At 47.2% G+C, this 15,751-nt stretch overlaps 1 protein-coding gene across 4 annotated transcripts in view; it reads left to right on the top strand.

The window, feature by feature from the left end:
* Positions 1–1,202: 1,202 nt before the first annotated feature.
* Positions 1,203–15,751, top strand: part of CFAP74 (cilia and flagella associated protein 74) — a 91,790-nt gene continuing 77,241 nt past the window's right edge. For 3 of the 4 annotated variants that reach the window (XM_044942870.1, XM_006044664.3, XM_044942871.1), the window contains exon 1: positions 1,203–2,072. The gene's annotated coding sequence lies outside the window, so the exon portion shown is untranslated. Of the gene's footprint in view, positions 2,073–2,352; positions 2,533–15,751 lie in introns of all 4 variants that reach the window. The other variant, XM_044942869.1, reaches the window with a different exon arrangement.

Genomic DNA, 15,751 nt, shown 5'->3' with positions numbered 1-15,751 from the left:
TGAGCACATTTAGAGAAACGTAGTTTCTACTGCTGACCCTCCTGTGCCTGGTTGGCAACCATTGTAATGTTACCTTATAATGTAAAGTATCTTAGTGTTTTCCCGTTAACCATGTGTTCTGCCCACAGGTCACTCTGGGGCAGAACACAGAAATGGTCCTTGTACCTTTCCCAGCCTTTGGCAGTGCAGCTGGACCTCAACCAGCTCCTACTGGTGGACACAGGGGCTGTTTTCAGCCTTTTGTTGTCCTTCTGTTCTTTAGTAGAAAGTGTATTAATCATTGATATGGACAGGCTCAGAGAAGCAAAGCTGAAAAGGAAAAACCCCATAATTTGGGTGAGGTGGGAAAGAGAACAGTTTTTCTTAGAACACCTGTTCTGGGCTGTTCTGCTGAGTCAGTTCTGTTCCTCAATCCAGGAGGGAAGAGGTCTGGGCAGCACTGCAGGGGGAGGACTACAGAGGTGACCGCTGTCCCAATGAAGTTCACAGTCCTAAGAGATGCTGCACTTTTAGCCAGGCTGGATGGCTCTGATGGATCTTGCCATCCCAGGATGAAACTACAGGGCTTCCTGGGTCCCACTGTGGCATCAGGAGCCGCTGGACAAAGCCAGCGACTGACCAGCAGGGCCAGCAGCCTTGCAAGGCGCAGGTGCGCTGGAAGTTACTGGGCTCTGCAAGGGCAGGGAATACACCAATCAGCCGAGGGTCCAGGGCCCAGCACCAACTGCACTGGCTAGAGGGATCCTTCTGTTGAGGCAGTCCGAGTGCATGTTGGAAAAGAATTTCCAGACACAGAACCTTTCAGAAGGGAGTCAGTTTATTAAGAACAAAGAGCAGAGATAATGTGGGCACTGCGAGCACAGAGTGTGGACCTCCTGACAAACGAGGGAAAACGGACAGTTTTCTTGGATTAATAACCAATTTTAATAGCCTCAAGACAAAATTCCTGCTAGATGGTTGGCTTTAGGTGATTGGTTGGGGCTCTATAGGGTGCTTACTAGAGTGCTGCTGCTGCTAAGTTGCTTCAGTCGTATTGGACTCTGTGCGACCCCATAGACGGCAGCCCACGAGGCTCCCCCGTCCCTGGGATTCTCCAGGCAAGAACACTGGAGTGGGTTGCCATTTCCTTCTCGAATGCATGAAAGTGAAAAGTGAAAGGGAAGTCACTGAGTCTTGTCCGACTCTTAGCGACCCCATGGACTGCAGCCCACCAGGCTCCTCCGTCCATGGGATTTCCCAGGCAAGAGTGCTGGAGTGGGGTGCCATTGCCTTCTCCGGCTTACTAGAGTGAGCATCTGCCTAATGGGGAGTCAGGAAGCTCCTTAGTGATCAGCAGGGGCTTTGGGGAAGTTACAAAGGGGTTCAGTTTCAGAGGTGACCTTGGTCGTGAGCTCCGCTTCTATGGCCTTGGTGCGAGGCCTCGCACCTGTGGCTTTGGGGCAGGACTCAACACTTTCCTCACACCGAGTCCAGACTGCAAACACACACGCTCAGACAGGTGGAAATGGACCACGCTGACCCCAGACAAGGCTGGGGCGTGCACAGTGAGCAGGGAGGACTCAATTCAGCTCCAGCCCAGCGTGGCATATTGTTCCAGGTCTCTGGTCTCAAAAAGAGAAGTGAGAAACCTCTATTTTACGTGAACTCTACAGTCACTAAAATTAACTAATCCGTTCTTCAACCAGCTTGGGCCAAACCAGGGGAGGCAGCCTGGGGCTGCACTCGTACTACCAAGCGGCGTCAGTCTCCTCCGCCACAGCCTGGTAGTTCGGGTGTCCCGCGACCCTCCTCCGCTCGCGGTCTCTGCTCGGCCCAGCGCGCACCAGCAGCGTACCAGCGTCCGTCCGTCCCGCACTCCGGTTGCACTTTGCCGCCCCGTCAGCACTGCGCCTGCGCGGGGGCGCTGCCGGGGCGAGCCATCGCCTTGGCGGGGGGCGAGCGGGCACCCCCGCCCTGCGATGGAGCCGTCCGTTGCCATGGAGCTACCTGCTCCAAACCGCGCCGCCAGCCGACTCTGAGGAGCTTCTCCGCCCGTATCCCGCGCTGCTCGGAACCGGCGGGGCCGCTGACAGGTGGGTCCGTTGGCCCCGGAGCCTGCGGTTGGGCTTCGGAACTCTGGCCACCCCCGAGGCACAAATCAGCGCCTCCGCCGTGGAAGTTCTGCCTGAGAAATAACTCCTAGTGAGGGGGTCGCCCCGGCCGATTTCTGGGCCTTCGGACGGCCCCGGGCCAGTTTCAGGTGCCTCCCGTCCCCGCGGCGAGTTTCAGCCCCACCCCAAGCGGTTTCGTGACCCCCTAGCCGGTTTCAGGACCCTCCCCATCGGTTTCAGGCCCCGCCCCCGCCGGTTTCAGGAACCCCCGCGTGCAGGTGCAGCCTGGGTTCCGGGCTCCGTGCAGGTTCCGGGCGGACGTGGCTATGCTGTCCTTGCACATCTAGGAAACCGCTGAGCAAAACTCGAGGGCGAGCGGGCTGGTGAGGAGGGACCCGGAGTGTCCGGGCCAAGGAAGGAATTCCGAGATCATCTCAGTTTGGTTTGTAATGATTAGTATGTTTCTAAAAACCTGTATTATTTTGTTTTCCATAAACAAATATTCGTTTTATGTGCTCACGTTATGTTTCGGGCAAACACTCCTTGAACATCCACTGTGAACCAAGTACTGAACTAGGTGATGGGCGGGCCTGCCCTGGTACCGACAGTTGAGAGAATTCCCAGATAGTTGTCTCTGCAGACGCTGGTGCGGGGATTCACAGTACTGCATCAGTAGCCAGTGCCCAAGGCCAGAAATGGAACCTTGTCAGCACCCCGAGTGCCCCAACCCCTCCCTTTCCCCGCAGCAGACCCCCTCACCCATGACCACAGCCTGACTTCTTGATTTTCTTTAGTTTTACCATTTCTAAACAATGTAGGTTTCACCTGTTTTAATCCATATATGTATATAAATAGAATAACACTGTGTATTCTTTTTTAATTTTTGAAATAATCTCGAACTTACCTAAAAGTTGCAAGTTCAGCATCAAAAACCTTGTCTCCCAGGAGTATTTGAGAATAAGTTGCCTACGTAATGCTCTGTCACCTGCAGACACTTCCATTCGCATTTACTGCACATCAGGGCAGTCTCCAGCAGAACCACACATGACCGTCAGAGTCGGGAGGATGACTCGGACATGTCAGGACATCTGATCATTGGCCACAGACAAACACCTTCTGCCAGCTGATCCTATAAAGGCACAGACCAGAAAGGGTCCAGTCTGGGCTCCCCAACCACACTGAGCTATTAACATGTTTCTTCAGTCTCTTCCAAGTCAGGCTTTCCTTGGCTCCATGATCTTGACACCTTTGAAGGTTAGAGTCCAGTGGCTTTTGTGGAAAACCCCTCCATTTGGATTTGTCTGGTGTTTCCTCGAAATCAAATCCCCATTACGTGTCTTTGGCAGGAAGGTCACAGAAGTGGTGCCATGTGTCACTCTGCTCTGACCACTTGTTTAAGGTGGTGTCTGCTTGTATCTCCCCTGGGAAGTCACTTCAGCCTTTGTAATGGGCAGGTATTTTGTTGGGAGATTATGAGGCTCTAACGCCATGTCAGGCCTCACACGCTTGAGTGGGTGGAGCACACTGTGGACATCGACCCCACCCTGGCCCCGGACTCTCTTACCCAACTCTAGGCTCACTGCCTTCCCCCATGCAGGCTCTAATGCCCAGTCTGGGCCACTGTGGATCCTGCCCACCTGGGCAGGGGAAGGGGGAAGGGAAGCAGCGTGTGCTTGTGTCTTCCTCCCTCCCAGCTGTGTGAGAGACCCATCCACACTTTTGCACAAGCTGTAGGTCACTCATCTTCGTCACCACCCAGCTCGCCCAGGTGGATCTCACAGTGTGTTCTATTGCTGCTGGCCAGGGTCGTTTCCAGACTTACTGCTCTTAACGAACTCTGCTTTGCAAGGTCTTGTATGGTTCCTGTTATTTATGTGTTAGGAGGGGAGTTCTGTCTCCTCAACAACAAAAGTACTTTGATGTGCAAACCCCAAGTGTCGCAGCTGCTGCTGCTAAGTCACTTCAGTCGTGTCCGACTCTGTGCAACCCCATAGATGGCAGCCCACCAGGCTCCCCCACACCCGGGATTCTCCAGGCAAGAACACTGGAGTGGGTTGCCATTTTCTTCTCCAATGCATGAAAATGAAAAGTGAAAGTGAAGTCGTTCAGTCGTGTCCGACTCTTCGCGACCCCATGGACTGTAGCCTACCAGGCTCCTCCATCCATGGGATTTTCCAGGCAAGAATACTGGAGTGGGGTCCCATTGCCTTCTCCAAGTGTCTCAGCATGTGGCCTCATTTGGAAATAACTGGTTAAGATTATGTCAAACTGAAACAGCCAGGCCCCTCATCCATCATGACAGGTGTCTTTATAAAGGGGGGGATTTGGACACAGACATGCAGACAGGGAGAATGCCACAGTGTTACAGGAAAGGGGACCCCTTCCAGGGCCTGAGAGTGGGCTCTTGTCTAACACTCGGGAGAGTTTTCCATGGAGATGCACAAGCTGACCAAGCAAGAGACTTTATTGGGAAGGAGCACCTGGGTGGAGGGCAGCAGGGTGAGGGAACCCAGAACGGCTCTGCCACATGGCTCACAGTCTCGGGTTTTACGGTGATGGGGTTAATTTCCGAGTTGTCTCTGGCCAGACTGGTGGTGCACATCAGCCAAGATGGATTCCAGCGAGGAGGATTCTGGGAGGTTGGCAGAACACATGGACTGTCGTTTCCCTCTCCTTTTGACCTTTGCTGAATTCTTGTGGTTGGTGGTAGCTTGTTAGTTCTGTGTTCCTTACCAGGCCCTCCTGTTTAAGATACCTCATGCAAGCCGTTACTGTGGTGCCTGGTGAGGGTCGGTGGTTTCGGTCAGTGGTCCGCCTAACAACGTGGACTGGAGCTGCGCTGCCATGAGCCTGGGAAGCAGGACCGAGGAGAAGAGTCTGTATGAGGGCCTTGCTCAGCACGTCAGAGGGAGCTGGCATCTTGATATCAGGCTTCTGGCCTCCAGAACTATGAGAGAATATCTTGTTCTAAGACAAGAGAATGTCTTGTTCTCAGACAGCCAGTTCGTGGCACTTTGCTGTGGCAGCCTCAGGAAAGGAGTACAGCATTGAAAGGTTGCTGCTGTGAGTCGTGTGTTAACACCAGGATTTGTGTCCTCTGGAGGAGAGGATTTCCATCTGGGATCAGAGACGAGGCTTGACTACTTGGAGCTTTTTGTGTAGCAAAGTTTTATTAAAGTTTAATAGAGATAGGGAAAGCTTCTGACACAGACATCAGAAGGGGACAGAAAGAGTGCCCCCTTGCTAGTTGTTAGCAAGGTGTTTTATGTCTATTAGAAAGGTATTAATTAGATAAGAGAGACACCTCAAGGCTGAGGGAGTTTCACCAGGCGCCTCTCCCACAATATGCATTCTTAAGATAGGATGGCACGAGGTCTGTCATTCCCCGCCCCTGCCCCCACCATGAAACAATTGACAGAAATACTGGTTTGTGGAGGCATTATCAACCCAAGATTTGAGAAAAGAGAAAAAGTTAGGTGGAACCATTTTGAAGAAAGGCAAATTCCATAGCAAATACATAATTTCATTAACATAGCTTAAGAAAAACATTTGCATAAGAAAAACGCATTGGTTAGCTCAAGGCAGAACCAGGTATCTTCTACACAGAATTAAAAGAAGCCTCTTTTAATTTTGTGTAGAGAAGGAAAAATGTCTGCCACTTGCAGTTTATTTCCTCTTGCCACTTGGGGACCTCTGGCCTTCCTGCCTGTTACCCTCTCAGCATCTAAGAGTTTCTATCAGGTGATCGCCTGGGAGAGGAAGTACTGAGTCAGAGGGCCTGGTATACATAATAGCGGCCCCATAAATGGCCACATGCTGACCCTCGGAACCTGTACTTGTCTTAGGTTACAGGCTGCAGGAATCTCGGCTGTTGGTCAGCTGACTGAACTGGGAGACCGTGCTGCGTTAACCTGCTGGGCCCAGAGCAGTTAGAGGTGTCCTTCTGGTAGAACAGAGGGCAGGGAGGAGCCAGGAAGAGCTGACGAGAAGGTCCACCTGACTTTAGTGGCTTTGAAGTTGGTAGGATGGGCTTTGGCCAAGGCCTGTGGGCAACCTCTAGAAACCAGAAAAAGCAAAAAGACGGACTGTGCCCCAGAGCTGCTGAAGAGGAGGGCAGCCCGGCTGACATCTTGGTGTTAGCTCCGTGGGGCTCATTTCAGACTTCTGACCTCCAGAGTTGCAGGAAAATAATGCATTTATGTTAAGTTACTGAGTGTGTGGCAGTTTCTCACAGCAGCGATCAGATCCTAGTGCAGAGGGCGTTATATTTTTAATTTTACAAGGCAATGCCGAACTCTTTTCAAAGCTTCTGTCCCAGTTTCCACTCCCACCGTGAGTGAACAAACCTTCCCACTGCTTCCTGTCCTTGCTGGCACCTGGTATCCTCAGGCTACTAATGCGTTACTCAGACTGATGACTGTGCAGTAATAGTTTACGTGGCTTTACTCTGCATGTCCCTAATTACAGATGAGGTTGAGCTCATTGTCCAACCAGGACTCTGTTAGAAGAGTTAAAGGGATCACTGTGACAACGCTGGGAACACAGGCAGGAGTCAGGACACGCAGACGAACTGGTTACAGTTGTTGGCCTCTTGAATGTCCCTTATTGTGACCAGCCTGTTTAAGTTCCACCATTTTGCTGTCATTCATCTTCCTCTGTGTTGATCGATGGATGTTCCTTACCTGTCATGATGGGAGATGTGTTGCATTTATCTTCCTCTAATTTGCAGCTTTTCTTGAATTCTCCTTTGGGTGTCACTGGATGACCGAAATACTGGAACTTCAGCTTCAGCATCAGTCCTTCCAGTGAATATTCAGGGTTGATCTCCCTTAAGATTGACTGGTTTGATCTCCTTGCTGTCCAGGGGACTTTCAGGAGTCTTCTCCAGCACCACAGTTCAAAGGCATCAATTCTTTGGCATTCTGCCTTCTTTACAGTCCAGCTCTCACAATCATATGTGACCACTGGGAAGACCATAGCCTTGACTATATGGACCTCATAGCTTTGACTAGATGGACCTTTGTTGGCATTAAAGTTCCATCTATTCAAAGCTATGGTTTTTCCAGTAGTCATGTATGGATGTGAGAGTTGGACCATAAAGAAAGCTGAGCACCGAAGAATTGATGCTTTTGAACTATGGTGCTGGAGAAGACTCTTGAGAATCCCTTGGAGTGCAAGAAAATCAAACCAGTCAATCCTAAAGAAAATCAGTCCTGGATATTTATTGGAAGGACTGATGTTGAAGCTGAAGCTCCAATACTTTGGCTACCTGATGCAAAGAACTGACTCATTTGAAAAGACCCTGATGCTGGGAAAGACTGAAGACAGGAGAAGGGGACGACAGAGGATGAGATGGTTAGATGCCATCACCAATTCGATGGACATGAGTTTGAGCAAGCTCTGGGAGTTGGTGATGGACAGGGAAGCCTGGTGTGCTGCAGTCCATGGGGTCGCAAAGAGTCGGGCATGACTGAGCGACTGAATTGAACTGTCTTTGTTGGCAGAGTAACATCTCTGCTTTTCAACACAGTCTAGATTTGTCATTGCTTCCCTGCCAAGAAGCAATTGTCTTCTGATTTCATGGCTGCAGTCACCGTCCCCAGTGATTTTGGAGACCAAGAAGAGGAACTCTGCCACTACTTCCACCTTTTCGCCTTCTATTTGCCATGCAGTGAAGAAGGCTGAGCGCCAAAGAATTGATGCTTTTGAACTGTGGTGTTGGAGAAGACTCTTGAGAGTCCCTTGGACTGCAAGGAGATCCAACCTGTCCATTCTGAAGGAGATCAGCCCTGGGATTTCTTTGGAAGGAATGATGCTGAAGCTGAAACTCCAGTACTTTGGCCACCTCATGCGAAGAGTTGACTCATTGGAAAAGACTCTGATGCTGGGAGGGACTGGGGGCAAGAGGAGAAGGGGACGACAGAGGATGAGATGGCTGGATGGCATCACTGACTCGATGGACGTGAGTCTGAGTGAACTCTGGGAGTTGGTGATGGACAGAGAGGCCTGGCGTGCTGCGATTCATGGGGTCGCAAAGAGTCGGACACGACTGAGCGACTGATCTGATCTGATCTGATCTGAATGGGGCAGGATGCTATGGTCTTAGTTTTTTTAATATTTAGTCTTAAGCTGGCTTTTTCACTCTCCACCTTCACCCTCATCAAGAGGCTGTTTATAGTTCCTCTTCACTTTCTGCCATTAGAGTGGTTCAGTTCAATCGCTCATCCAGGTCTGACTCTTTGCGACCCCATAGACTGTAGCACGCCAGGCTTCCCTGTCCGTCACCAACTCCCAGAGCTTGTTCGAACTCATATCCATCGAGTCAGAGATGCCATCCAACCATCTCACCTTCTGTCGTCCCCTTCTCCTCCTGCCTTCTATCTTTCCCAGCATCAGGGTCTTTTCAAATGAGTCAGTTCTTTGCATCAGGTGGCCAAAGTATTGGAGCTTCAGCTTAGAAGTGATATCATCCGCATATCTGAGGTTGTTGATGTTTCTCCTTCCTATCTTGATTCCAGCTTATAACTCATCCAGCCCGGCATTTCTCATGATGTGCTCAGCATATAGGTTAAACAGACAGGGTGACAGCAGACAGCCCTGTCATACTCCTTTCTCAATCTTGAACCAATCAGTTGTTCCATACTCCCAGAGCTTGTACCAGGGTTCTAACTGTCGCTTCTTGACTTGCATCAGGTTTCTCAGGAGACAAGTAAGATGGTCTGGTATTCCCATCTCTCTAGAGCTTTCCACAGTTTGTCATGTTCCGCACAGTCAAAGGCTTTAATGTAGTCGATGAAACAAGAGATGGATGTTTTGCTAAAATTCCCTTATTTTGTCTATAATCCAGCGAATGTTAGCAATTTGATCTCTATGTCCTCTTCCTTTTCTAAACCCTGTTTGGACATCTGGAACTTCTTGGTTTGCATAATGCTGAAGCCTAGCACGCAAGATTTTAAGCACGACCTTACTAGCACGGGAAATGAGTGCAATTGTCCGATGGTTAGCACATTCTTTGGTATTACCCTTCTTGGGAATTGAGATGAGGATTGACCTTTTCCAATCCCATGGCCACTGCTGGGTCTTCCAGATTTGCTGACATAATGAATGCAAAACCTTGATGGCATCATCCTTTAGGGATTTGAATAGTTCTGCTGGAATTTCATCAAATCCACTGTCTTTATTAATAGCAGTGCTTCTTAAGGCCCACCTGACGTCACACTCCAGAATGTCTGACTGGGTGACTAACCACACCGTCCTAGTAATTGGTTCATTAACATCTTTTTTATATAGTTCTTTCGTGCATTCTTTCCATCGCTTCTTGATCTCTTCAGCATCTACTAGGTCTCTATCATTTTTATCCTTTATTGTGCCCACCTTTGGGCAGAATACTCCCTTGATGTTTCCAATTTTCCTGGAGAGACTTCTAGTCTTTCCCCTTTTGTTGTTTTCTTCTATTATTAAGCATTGTTCACTGAAGAAGGCCTTCTTGTCTCTTCTGGCTATTTTTTTGAACCTTGCATCTAACTGGATGTGTGTTTCCCTCTCTCCTTTGCTTTTCTCTTCTCTTCATTCTTTCACTATTTGTAAAGCCTCCTCAGATAACCACTTTGCCGTCTTGCTTTTCTTTCTCTTTTGGATGGTTTTATTCGCCATCTCCTGTACAATATTATGAACCTCTATACATAGTTCTTTAGATACACTTAATTAGATTTAGTCCCTTGAATCTATTCATTACCTCTACTGTGAATTCATACAGGATTTGATTTAAGTCATACCTGGCTGGCCTATTGTTTTTCCCAGTTTTCTTTAGTTTAAGCCTGAATTTTGCTATGAGACTCTGATGATCTGAGCCACAGTCAGCTCCATGTCTTGTTTTTGCTGACTGTATACAGCTTCTACATCTTCAGCTACAAAAAATGTAATCAATTTGATTTTGGTATTGACCATGTGGCGATGTCCATGTGTAGAGTCGTCTCTTTTGTCATTGAAAAAGGATATTTGCTATGACTAGTGCATTCTCTGGAGAAGGCAATGGCACCCCACTCCAGTACTCTTGCCTGGAAAATCCCATGGACGGAGGAGCCTGGTAGGCTGCAGTCCATGGGGTCGCTAGGAGTTGGACACGACTGAGCAACTTCACTTTCACTTTTCACTTTCATGCATTGGAGAAGGAAATGGCAACCCACTCCAGTGTTCTTGCCTAGAGAATCCCAGGGACGGGGGAGCCTGGTGGGCTGCCGTCTATGGGGTCGCACAGAGTCAGACACGACTGAAGCGACTTAGCAGCAGTGCATTCTCTTGGCAGAATTCAGTTAACCTTTGCCCTGCTTCATTTTGTTCTCCAAGGCCAAACTTGCTTGCTATTCCAGGTATATCTTGACTTCCTACTTTTGCATTCCAATCCCTGATGATGAGTATGACATCTTTTTTTACGTGTTAGTTCTAAGAGGTCTTCTAGGTCTTCATAGAACTGATTGACTACAGCTGCTTCAGTATCAGTGGTAGGGGCATAGACTTGGGTTACTATGATGTTGAATGGCTTGCCTTGGAAATGAACCAAGATCATTCTGTCATTTTTGAGGTTGCACCCAAATACTGTATTATGGACTCTTTTGTTGATTATGAGAATTACTCCGTTTCTTCTATGGGATTCTTGCCCATAGTAGTAGATATAATGGTCATCTGAATTAAATTCGCCCATTCCTGTCCATTTTAGTTTGCTATTCCTAGGATGTCCATGTTTATTCTTACCACTTCCTGCTTGACCACATCCAACTTTCCCTGATTCATGGACCTATTCCAGGTTCCTATACCATACTGTTCTTTGCAGCATCGGGTTTTACTTTCATCACCAGACACATCCACACCTGAGCTTAGTATCCGCTTTGACCCAGCTGCTTCATTCATTCTGGGCCTATTGGTAATTCTCCTCTGCTCTTCCCCAGTAGCATATTGGACACCTTCAGAACGAGGACTCATCTTTTGGTGTCGTATCTTTTTGGCCTGTTATACAGTGAGCTTCTCACGGCAAGTATACTGGGATGGTTTGCCATTCCCTCCTCCAGTGGATTATGTTTTGTCCAAACTCTCTACTATGACCTGTCCATCTTGGGTGGCCCTGCATGGCATGGCTCATTGAGTTCAGTTCAGTCACTCAGTCGTGTCCAACTCTTTGTGACCCCATGAACTGCAGCACGCCAGGCCTCCCTGTCCATCACCAACTCCCAGAGTCCACTCAAACCCATGCCCATTGAGTCACTGTTGCCATCCAACCATCTCATCCTCTGTCGTCCCCTTCTCCTCCTGCCCTCAATCTTTCCCTGCATCAGGGTCTTTTCAAATGAGTTAGCTCTTCGCATGAGGTGGCCAAAGTATTGGAGTTTCAGCTTCAACATCAGTCCTTCCAATGAACACCCAGGACTGATCTCCTTTAGGATGGACTGGTTGGATCTCCTTGCAGTCCAAGGGACTCTCAAGAGTCTTCTCCAACACCACAGTTCAAAAGCATCAATTCTTCGGTGCTCAGCTTTCTTTATAGTCCAACTCTCACATCCATACATGACCACTGGAAAAACCATAGCCTTGATGAGAGGGACCTTTGTTGACAAAGTAATGTCTCTGCTTTTCAATATGCTGTCTAGGTTGGTCATAACTTTCCTTCAAAGGAGTAAGTGTCTTTTAATTTAATTGCTGCAGTCAACATCTGCAGTGATTTTGGAGCCCAGAAAAATAAAGTCAGCCACTGTTTCCACTGTTTCTTCATCTATTTGCCATGAAGTGATGGGACCAGATGCCATGATCTTCGTTTTCTGAATGTTGAGCTTTAAGCCAACTTTTTCACTCTCCACTTTCACTTTCATCAAGAGGCTTTTTAGTTCCTCTTCACTTTCTGCCATAAGAGTGGTGTCATCTGCATATCTGAGGTTATTGATATTTCTCCCGGCAGTCTTAATTCCAGCTTGTGCTTCCTCCATCCTAGTGTTTCTCATGATGTACTCTGCATATAAGTTAAATAAGCAGGGTGACAATATACAGCCTTGATGTACTCCTTTTCCTATTGGGAACCAGTCTGTTGTTCCATGTCCAGTTCTAACTATTGCTTCCTGACCTGCATATAAGTTTCTCAAGAGGCAGGTCAGGTGGTCTGGTATTCCCATCTCTTTCAGAATTTTCCACAGTTTATTGTGATCCACACAGTCAAAGGCTTTGGCATAGTCAATGAAGCAGAAATAGATGTTTTTCTGGAACTCTCTTGCTTTTTCAATGATCCAGTGGATGTTGGCAATTTGATCTCTGGTTCCTCTGCCTTTTCTAAAACCAGCTTGAACATCTGGAAGTTCACGGTTCACGTACTGCTGAAGCCTGGTTTGCAGAATTTTAAGCATTACTTTACTAGCGTGTGAGAGTAAATGCAATTATGCAGTAGTTTGAGCATTCTTTGGCATTGCCTTTCTTTGGGATTGGAATGAAAACTGACTTTTTCCAGTCCTGTGGCCACTGCTGAGTTTTCTAAATTTGCTAGCCTATTGAGTGCAGCACTTTCACAGCATTATCTTTCAGGATTTGAAATAGCTCAACTGGAATTCCATCACCTCCATTAGCTTTGTTCGTAGTGATGCTTCCTAAGGCCCACTTGACTTCACATTCCAGGATGTCTGGCTCTAGGTGAGTGATCACACCATCATGATTATCTGGGTCGTGAAGATCTTTTTTGTACAGTTCTTCTGTGTATTCTTGCCACCTCTTCTTAATATCTTCTGCTTCTGTTAGGTCCCTACCATTTCTGTACTTTATCGAGCCCATCTTTGCATTAAATATTCCCTTGGTATCTCTAATTTTCTTGAAGAGATCTCTAGTCTTTCCCATTCTGTTGTTTTCCTCTATTTCTTTGCATTGATCACTGAGGAAGGCTTTCTTATCTATCCTTGTTATTCTTTGGAACTCTGCATTCAAATGGGTATCTCTTTCCTTTTCTCCTTTGCTTTTCATTTCCCTTCTTTTCACAGCTATTTGTAATGCCTCCTCAGACAGCCATTTTGCTTTTCTGCATTTCTTTTCCACGGGGATGGTCTTGATCCCTGTCTCCTGTACAATGTCACAAACCTCCATCCATAGTTCATCAGGCACTCTGTCTATCAGATCTAGTCCCTTAAATCTATTTCTCACTTCCACTGTATAATCATAAGGGATTTGATTTAGGTCATAGCTGAATGGTCTAGTGGTTTTCTCCACTTTCTTCAGAAGAATTTCAGTCTGAATTTGGCAATAAGGAGTTCATGGTCTGAGCCACAGTCAGCTCCTGGTCTTGTTTTTGCTGACTGTATAGAGCTTCTCCATCTTTGGCTGCAAAGAATATAATCAGTCTGATTTCGGTGTCGATCATCTGCTGATGTCCATGTGTAGAGTCTTCTCTTGTATTGTTGGAAGAGGGTGTTTGCTATGACCAGTGCGTTCTCTTGGGAGAACTCTTAGCCTTTGCCCTGCTTCATTCTGTACTCCAAGGCCAAATCTGCCTGTTACTCCAGGTGTTTCTTGACTTCCTACTTTTGCATTCCAGTCCCCTATAATGAAAAGGACATCTTTTTGGGGTGTTAGTTCTAGAAGGTCTTGTAGGTCTTCATAGAACTGTTCAAATTCAGCTTCTTCAGCATTACTGGATGGGGCATAGACTAGGATTACCATGATATTGAATGGTTTGCCTTGGAAACGAACAGAGATAGTTCTGTCATTTTAGAGATTGCATCCAAGTACTGCATTTTGGACTCTTTTGTTGACTACGATGGCTACTCCATTTCTTCTAAGAGATTCCTGCCCACCCACAGGAGTAGATATAATGGTCATCTGAGTTAAATTCACCCATTCCAGTCCATCTTAGTTCGCTGATTCCTAGAATGTTGATGTTCACTCTTGTCATCCCCTGTTTGACCACTTCCAATTCAGTGACCTAACATTCTAGGTTCCTATGCAATATTGCTCTTTACAGCATTGAACCTTGCTTCTATCACCAGTCACATACACAACTGGGTGTTGTTTTTGCTTTGGCTCCATCCCTTCATTCTTTCTGGAGTTATTTCTCCACTGATCTCCAGTCGCACATTGGGCATCTACCGACCTAGGGAGTTCATCTTTCAGTGTCTTATCTTTTTGCCTTTTCATACTATTCATGGGGTTCTCAAGGCAAGAATATGAAGTGGTTTGCCATTCCCTTCTCCAGTGACCACATTCTGTCAGACCTCTCCACCATGACCTGTCCATCTTGGGTGGCCCCACACAGCATGGCTTAGTTTCATTGAGTTAGACAAGGCTGTGGTCCATGTGATCAGATTGGCTAGTTGTCTGTGATTGTGGTTTCAGTCTGTCTGCCCTCTTATGCCCTCTCTTAGTGCCTACTGTCTTACTTGTGTTTCTCTTACCTTGGACGTGGGGTATCTCTTCACGGCTGCTCCAGCAAAGTGCAGCCGCTGCTCCTGACCTTGGATGTGGGGTAGCTCCTCTCGGCTGTGCTTCTGCACCATCACAGCGGCTGTGCATGGCTCATAGCTTCATTGAATTATGCAAACCCCTTCACCATGACAAAGCAGTGATCCATGAAGGGACCTATTGCTTCTACTGCTCCTCAGTTTTAGCACTGGGCTGATGTGTTTTGAGGAAAATCTCAGGTACACTGCTTCACCTGGGAAACTTTAGTACACAGTTCTAACAGATAAAGACTCATTTTAGCATAACCGCAAACCCATCATCGACCCCAACTAAATTAATATTGATTTCTTAAAAAAAGCTAATGCCAACTGGTGTTTGTTTCCACACCTTATCTCAAAAATGTCTTTTACACTTTCTTGCTCGACTTAGGATCCAAATGAGACCCCCACCCTGCAAATGGTTGGCTTGTCTCTTAGGCCTTTTACATTTAAAACAGCCCCCCTTCCCTTTCACCATCGCCCAGTGACTTCTGTTTTTTGATGAAACCAGGTCATTCATTCCATTTATTTTTTATTTGTGTGCATTCTCAGTTGTGTCCAACTCTTTTGACCCCATGAACTGTAGCTCACCAGGCTTCTCTGTCCATGGGATTTCCCAGGCAAGAGTACTGGAGTGGGTTGCCATTGCCTCCTCCAAGGGATCTTCCCAACCAGGGATCAAACCTGCATCTCCTGTGATTCCTGCATTAGCAGGCAGGTTCTTTACCACTGTGCCACCTTTATTTAGGTCTTATTTAATGTTACCCAGGGCTTCCCTGCTGGCTCAGCTGGTAAAGAATGTACCTGGAATGTGGGAGACCCAAGTTCAATTCCTAGGTTGGAAAGATCCCCTGGAGAAGGAAGTGGCAACCCAGTCCAGTATTTTTGCCTGGAAAATCCCATGTATAGAGAAGTCTGGCAGGCTGCAGTCCATCGGGTTGCACAGAGTTGAACATAGCTGAGCGACTAACTCTTTCTTTCAGTTTAATGTCACCTAATGGGTTTCATCATTTTCTCATCAGGGGTCTTACTCATCTTTTGTTGTATTTATTCCCAAGAACTGTGGTTTTACTGGCATGATAGTAAATGATAAGTTTTCCAAATCTTATTCTCATTATCTGTTCTGATAAGGAGGACTATCTTTGATTTTTATTATTGAATTTGTATCTAGCAACATTACTAAATTGTCTCAATAATATTAAT

Source organism: Bubalus bubalis, chromosome 5, assembly GCF_019923935.1.
Source record: "Bubalus bubalis isolate 160015118507 breed Murrah chromosome 5, NDDB_SH_1, whole genome shotgun sequence".
NCBI lineage: Eukaryota > Metazoa > Chordata > Mammalia > Artiodactyla > Bovidae > Bubalus > Bubalus bubalis.
The sequence above is the reverse complement of the archived record's forward strand: the minus strand, read 5'-3'. Positions and strand labels throughout refer to the sequence as shown.